General features: G+C 33.9%; 1 long non-coding RNA gene across 1 annotated transcript; it reads right to left on the reverse strand.

Moving 5' to 3' along the window:
- Positions 1 to 1,056: 1,056 nt before the first annotated feature.
- On the reverse strand, positions 1,057 to 7,055 carry LOC110795834 (uncharacterized). The gene is made up of 5 exons (XR_002535435.2): positions 6,714 to 7,055; positions 5,907 to 5,979; positions 1,645 to 1,720; positions 1,463 to 1,558; positions 1,057 to 1,380 (listed from the first exon to the last, which is right to left on the reverse strand). It is a non-coding gene; the product is annotated as an uncharacterized lncRNA (long non-coding RNA).
- Positions 7,056 to 7,305: the final 250 nt, after the last annotated feature.

Raw genomic sequence — 7,305 nt, forward strand, 5'->3', positions numbered from 1 at the left:
ATTTAACCATGTCATGCAATTTAGATTATGAAAATAATAACAGGCTCGTGATACCACTGTTAGGTTATGATACATATGACAAAACATAAATCATGCGGAAAACCTTAATGCCAGGTGTGAGGGGGTCGAAAAAGCACGAGGCTAATGCGTGACCTCGTCCCTCGTGGGCGTGACGTTGTCAGATCAAGTGTAATTGGATTTCCTGTGAGTTTACACCCAATCGACTAGTAATATAGGAGTCGTCATTCAATTTTTAACAACAATGAGTAAAACTGACAAAACCCGGTTATCGTGACATAAAGGGAGTGCCATTATGTTCGACCACAACGACCATAGGTTCCCTTGTGATCCCTGGTGTGGGGATCGCTCAACGTACACCCGCAGGGCAGAGATTGAGAGTTCGGGGGACTGTAACTCCCGAGAGGAGTGCTCATCGATAATACTCCAGAGGCAGGTTATCCTTACTAGCTCAGCATAAATAATTGAAGGGACATGCGTTAAACTATTAAACTATTCTGAATTGATTTTAGCAATATGCAACACATAATACTAAATCGATCGTGATTATCTTATTTAGATTGATTTAAGGTACCTAGCATGATAATTCAATTGTCCAAGGTATTATCTTATTAGGCGTGATACATCAATCAAATTAATAGTTTGACAATTTTATAAAAGGGTGATGAAAGTGATTAAATCATATGAGGGCACTACAACAAAATAAGCTTTTAATAGCGCTTTTTTCAATGAAAGACAGCGCTTTTAAAGCGCTGTTAATTAGCAGCGTTGTTAAAAGAATGACAGCGCTTTTTAAAAGCGCTGTCATTTTTTCCTCATTTAGTAGCATTCAATATATAAGCGCTATTAAAGCTTCAGCATGGCGGAAAATTTTATGATTAATTTAATTTAAATTAATTAATAGCGTGTAACTAAAAAGCGCGGTTGTTTAAGTGCATTTTTTAATTTTTGTCGGGCTCTTTTTAAATTTAAAATTTTAATTATTAAATACCTGTAATAAAATATAAAAACATTTTAGAGCCTACACAGAGCAATCAATTGAATACATATAAGACCCAACTTCATTTCTATCATATCAAATAAATTTCTCGGTGTCTCGTACATAACTTAAAATCATATATGCCTAAATACACAGTAGAATAAAAACACACTACAAAACAGAAAGAAGTATCCTTGTCATATAGTACTTCTTTTAATTTCAAACCAATAAAATAAAATTAAAACGTTCTAGAGAAATTCTATTCGAAAAACATAATTAATACATCACAATATTCACATGAGAAGAACATGACGCGTCCATTGAGCTCTGACTTCATCAATTTGTCCTTGATCATAATTCGGAACATTGCAATCATGAAAGTACTACAAAATGAGAAAATTAACATAATTAGTGACAATGCATATAATAATGTCTAGGCTTAATTAAACAAAGAAAAATACATACATCTTCAAATATTCGAGTTTGCTTATGGTCAATGATATCTTTCATGTATCTCATGACATAATATCCAGAATCCATGACATTCTTTTGCCGAGGACACTACACAGGCAAAATACAATCAATTACTTTTGAATACTTCAAAAAAACAAATAAAAATTCCAATAAACATAAATCATAGGACATACTTGTATCTGTATCCAATTGGTGCTCATTTTAATTTTCTTCAACAATCCTTTTTGGGTTCGAAAACCAAAAAGTGCTCTGCAAACAAAACCAACATATATTATACATCTATACAGAGACTTAGTTCCAGTGCCAGAAATGGGAGTTTAGCTCAACTAGAAGCAGCGTCTGCACACTGTAAGACAACATATATTATACATCTATACTTCAGTGTTGAATTAGAGTGTATAATCTAAGCTCAGCTAGATGTTTTGTCTGCAGAATTGGATAAAGAAATCAATCATTGTAATCAGAAAAGAACGACATCATCTGCAGGGGGTAAACCACCTACTGCGTTGCCTACTAATGAACAACAGAGAATTCCTGGGGAACAGGTTGTACCTCCTGCATTGCCTACTAATGAACAACAGAGAATTCATATGAGAAATGAACTGAAGGATTGTGTATTTATCTCTGAAGTTTTCGCTTAAAAAACAAGTCACTTAAAGTCATACTTCATTCGGAAGAACTTAAACCCTGCTTATTTTCTATTGTGGTATGAAAAAGAAAAGATTGGCTACTGTTGAAGTTAATTTTATCTGCAATTAGTTATATATAGTGAATGATTCAACATAGCGCTCGGACTCATGTGCCTGAATCAGTAACGCAGTAGCCACATAATTTGTAGAGAATCCAACAGTCAGTCTGGTCTGGTGCTAAATCAGATGTTTCTAGGGCTTGGTTCTGGTTAACCCTGGTCAATTTTGGCCAAGTTATTGCTGTCGTCAGGCCTTTTCTGTAGTTCTTACTTCCAACTATATTTAGAAGTGACAAAAATCCTATAAATCCCAAGTTTAAGAGTTCTGTCATTTGTGCAATCAGTCAGTGGTGCTGGCCTTTTCTATTCTATTTATCCCAACTATTTATGACTACTCCTGGTTTGTGGTTCAATCCTAATGTGATGTTTGAATGTTTGTTTCTCCTAGTAAACTGTTTTAATCTCAACTAATACTTCGTAGATTATTTCAAGTCTCACTTCAGGTGTTATTTTCTTGCAAGTTTATCTTGTACCTGTGAGCTATGTACAAATGTTAATTTTGTTTTCCTGCTTTGTTCTTACTGTAGAGAACCTGGAGCAGAGCAGAAATTCAAAGATATTAGCAATGCTTATGAGGTATTTATGACTACTCCTGCATTAATTTATTTTGCTGCCCTTCATTTGTATTAAGAGATTTGCTGATCTCAAAAGGCACAACCCCTATGTCTCATCTGTTTGGTTGCTATGGAAATGGCTAACAAAACTAGGATCAGGCTAGGTGGCTATATTTTGGAATTTGGACTGCTTCACCCGGTTTCTTGGCTTTGACACCTTTTCTCGCAACTCTAATCTAAGATTATTGGGTACATTTTTATTTGTTGCTTTAATTTCATTTTGCAATTTAAATATCTGATTTATTAATTGTTAGAAGCTATTTTTACCTGAATTGCTTACCCATTTTCTGATTTATTTCCAGGTTCAAGAAGAAATACCCGTACAATTAATGCGGTTGCTACAAAATGGGAACCCAGTAAGGTAATTTTCCTTTCTTATTTTTTATTATGATCTGGGGGTTGATTAAAATTTGAGGTATTAATTCTTAATTTAAATATTGTATGTTTTTGGTAGGTTGTTCCACAGGGTGATGGAGTTTTGATTCGACTTGAGGAGCTTCCTGAGGTATAATCTAATTTATGTTTTAGCTATTTCGTAGTGTTAAACTGTTCTAGTTAATGTTAATATGGAAATTTTGATGCTTTTTGATTCTTTTTGTACAAAACAATATGATGATATAATCATATAATTCTCGAATTAAATGATTAGGGTTTTACTATCAATTAAATTTGTTCAAAATTTATCCTTTTGCTTGATATTTTATAAAAATCTACTACAGAATCAAAATGGTTTGGTAGTTTTATTGCCTGTGAAGAATTATCTAAAGCAATGTAGATGACAAAATGTCTTAAACACAACACACTGAGGATAGAAACCGTTATAAGCATTGCTATATTCAATGTTGTTTGTACAATTTTTTTTTTTAAGAAGTTGATGTTGCTGATGTAGGTTCTGCACAACTGACAGGGGTAAACAATTGTTCCATTAGCTTAACTGGATTTCTTTATTCAGTTTCTCCCTCTCTCTCTCTCTCTCTCTCTCTCTAAGTTATATGTTTTATGTTCTATGATTTGCCTAAAATTTCTAATTGGATAGAAGGAAATACAGAGGTTCTGCATGTCATCACATTCGTTCCACCTTTCAAAAACCAGTCAACCAATATCAGTATAATAAGGCAATATTATAAAATGAACATGAGTTTTATTAATCCTTAGTCATGAATTTTCTAAACATAAGGTATAAAACAAGATCAACCAACCAGAGGTAAAAGAAATAGAGATTTAAACTGCATGTATGTCGACTATTCGACTGTCAAGGGCAACTAACATCTGTTATGAGGTCTATCGCATATGACTATTTAGAATCACAACCATGTAGACTTGATTAATCAAACGCAAATCTGTAGACTAGCATTTCTTGCAACAAAATCTTCTCATTTATTTTATTATTCTCTAGACACAACATGATTTTAAGGAATGTTCGGAGTAATTCAGGTTGCAGCATACTCAAGGGAATTCTCTAGAAGTCTTTCGAGCTCAAGGTATCCAAATTCCAAAAGCCAAAATCTAGAAGATTCTGATCACGAAGAATGTGAAATAATGATAATAAATCAACCTTTAAGCTGTCTACTAGACAATAATCATCATGTAGTTATGTAGCGAAAGCCTGATATAGTTGTTCCAGCAGCAAGAAAGGAATATGAGTCCATGAGTTTTAGAATTCAGAACCTTGAACAAGAACCGTATCGCTTAAGAAAAATCTTCGGTTGAAGAAGATCGCCAAAGAAACAGAAGATCATCAGTCCAAAATGAGAAACTTTGGTTTAGAAAGAAGATCATTTAGTGGTAAAAAGAGGAATATTTCACTTGGACAAGTTACTAGTTGTATTGGTTCAATGAATATTTCGTCTCAGAGGAAATATGCAGCAGATTATTGAAGATCTTTAGAAGGGTAACGTTGTTTGGGAGAGAAAAACTTAAAAGAAGGTTGGCCTAGTGTTCCAGGTTCATGAGGAAAAAACTATCAAATTAAACAAGCAAGTTTTCTGATTTCATGAAACCTGGTTATTGATGTATAGGAATCATTTAGGAAAGCAAATAGATGGATTCAGGAATTGCGGAAGCAAGGTAACAACCTATGTCTGTCTATTAACTGTTTCATGATTCAGTTTTTATTTCTAACAATCAGCAAGTCCTTGCATGTTCACGGCCTTTGTTGGCAACAAGACAGACCTTGATGAGAAGAGGGAGGTCGACATTGAGGTATACTAGCGTATTTTGGGATGTCTTGTAAATTGACTCTATTATTATAGAGAAATACTTTTCAGTTTTCAGAACATAATTTTCCCAGAACCAACTCTATGTCAAGAAGCTTTTATGAAGTTACTTGTTAACTCTATGGAATAAGATGTTATGGTTACTCAGTTGCATTAATGCCTGGATTGTGTATTACATCCTTGTTCTTTTTCTCGAGGTTCATGTAGGACAATTTATAGCTTTGTTCTGCTGAACTTTCTCGTAAGAGAAATGTACTTGTAGCTGCAGTAAGATTGAGACATTACGCACTTAATCCCCTCAGGAGTTTTCCATTTATAGTGACATAGCTTAAAGAAGTTACTAAGGTCTCGAAGTTTTTCTTTTTGATTTTTATAGGTTTATTGCAAATATGTTGTTGAATGACATTGTTTCAAAAGACAGATGCTAAAACAACACACCAAGTCAGAGGGCAGAACAATGCCTCGACAGATACATTGTGCATTCTTAAGTCTTGTTCTCTTGCACTTGTCTGTAACCCTTCCTACGTTATTTATGAAAACAAAACACTCCAACATTGTTCTAAAATAATAAATAAACAGCTTTCTTGGCTATAACATTGTTCTAAAATATGCAAAATAAAATCATGGTTGCACAAAATCATCATAATTTCACAAAAACACATATGTACAATATTGTACAGTTGGTTGGATTCAACTAGCAGGCTACTAACATATGTTCTTTCAGTCAAGATGATAAAAGAACTCAGAAATAAAAGTTATATTCAATGACTCACAAAATTGGGACTATACATGACAGCAGAAATGTGGAATGCCTAAAACAAAAGAATATTCTAACAAAGGAGAAAGAAGTCACTTACCTATCTATAGTCTTACACAAATCAACTTGAACTCCTTTTCGTGTGCCCTTGTAATTTTCATTGTTTAGAGGATCTGGAAAATAAACAGCATTATTGTACGGGTCAATAACACACAACACCCAATGGGGCCTGTATAGTAAGATGTAATAGACAACTGTTTATAATTAAACACAATAAAATAAGGACAAATAAATTACAAAACTACAGAAACACTACACCATCATTATACGGTGCTAAGAAGACAGGCTAACAAGCTCACTGGGATTGCAGACACACAAGACCAGTAAGGTGCGGCTACGAAGGCATGCTTGACAAATGGTCTCGTGGGAGTTTCAAATACTCAAGTCCAGCAAATTCTCAACAGAACCCAACCTCATACATCCAATGGTCCATTAAAATTACACGTACGAAACAAAGAACTACGAGTACTGAACTACTCATACATCAAATATTCATCTATGGTTTTCTGTAATATCATAAGACAAGAAAGATTCAAGAAAACAACTTCAAAGAATGCCAATATTAATGACAATTAATTTCCAGTAACCCTTAAATAACAAATTATGTTCCAACTTCAGAGGAAGACCATGAGAATAAAAAAGAAGAATAACGACCTTGCAACTCCTGATTTCTAAAATTTACAGAATCAGAAAGTTTCTAACATTCACAGAATCATAAAGTTCTAATAACCCCCAACATCCAGTATAACTAGGTGATAAACAAGCATATCAAATTGCTATAAAACTCCCAAATTTAAATTGAAAATCCTGAAAAACCAATTGAATTGCTAATTAAGAAGAAACTCACACTTGATAGTTAACCACGCGCAGCCAGGAAATACATTCGCCAAATAATTGTCGCCGCCGAGAAACGTTCGCCGGAGAAGAAGCTAAATACGAAAACATCTGGTTTGGATTGAAACACTGTAATTTTGGATTTGGGAAATTTCGATTTGAGTCAACATAGATTGGGATTGAACTTTTGGATTTGGATTTGGATTTAGATTGAACTATTTCGATTGGAAACTCGATCCTTAACTATGGAAATCGTGGTGGGAGGAGGAGGAAGATGGAGAACGTGGGATATTTACTTATTTAGGCGGTGCGGACGAACTGCTGGGATTTTGGTTCATTAATTTGGTTTTGGCTGGCAGGTGTAAAAATATTCACTAGTGTAAAAAAAAAAAAATTAAGTATAGCTATTAATAACAAATTAAAAGCGTTCGTATTATATTAAGGTGGAAATTAAAATTGCTTTATTTAACAGCAATATAAAATTAAGTGCTGTTATTTCATGTAAATAATAGCGCTTTTTGATAAGCGCTATTAATTAGGCGCTGTTAATTAATGTTTTTGTTGTAGTGGGGACACATTACAACGCACCCTTGAGAGGTGTGTTG

Source organism: Spinacia oleracea, chromosome 1, assembly GCF_020520425.1.
Source record: "Spinacia oleracea cultivar Varoflay chromosome 1, BTI_SOV_V1, whole genome shotgun sequence".
Lineage (NCBI taxonomy): Eukaryota > Viridiplantae > Streptophyta > Magnoliopsida > Caryophyllales > Amaranthaceae > Spinacia > Spinacia oleracea.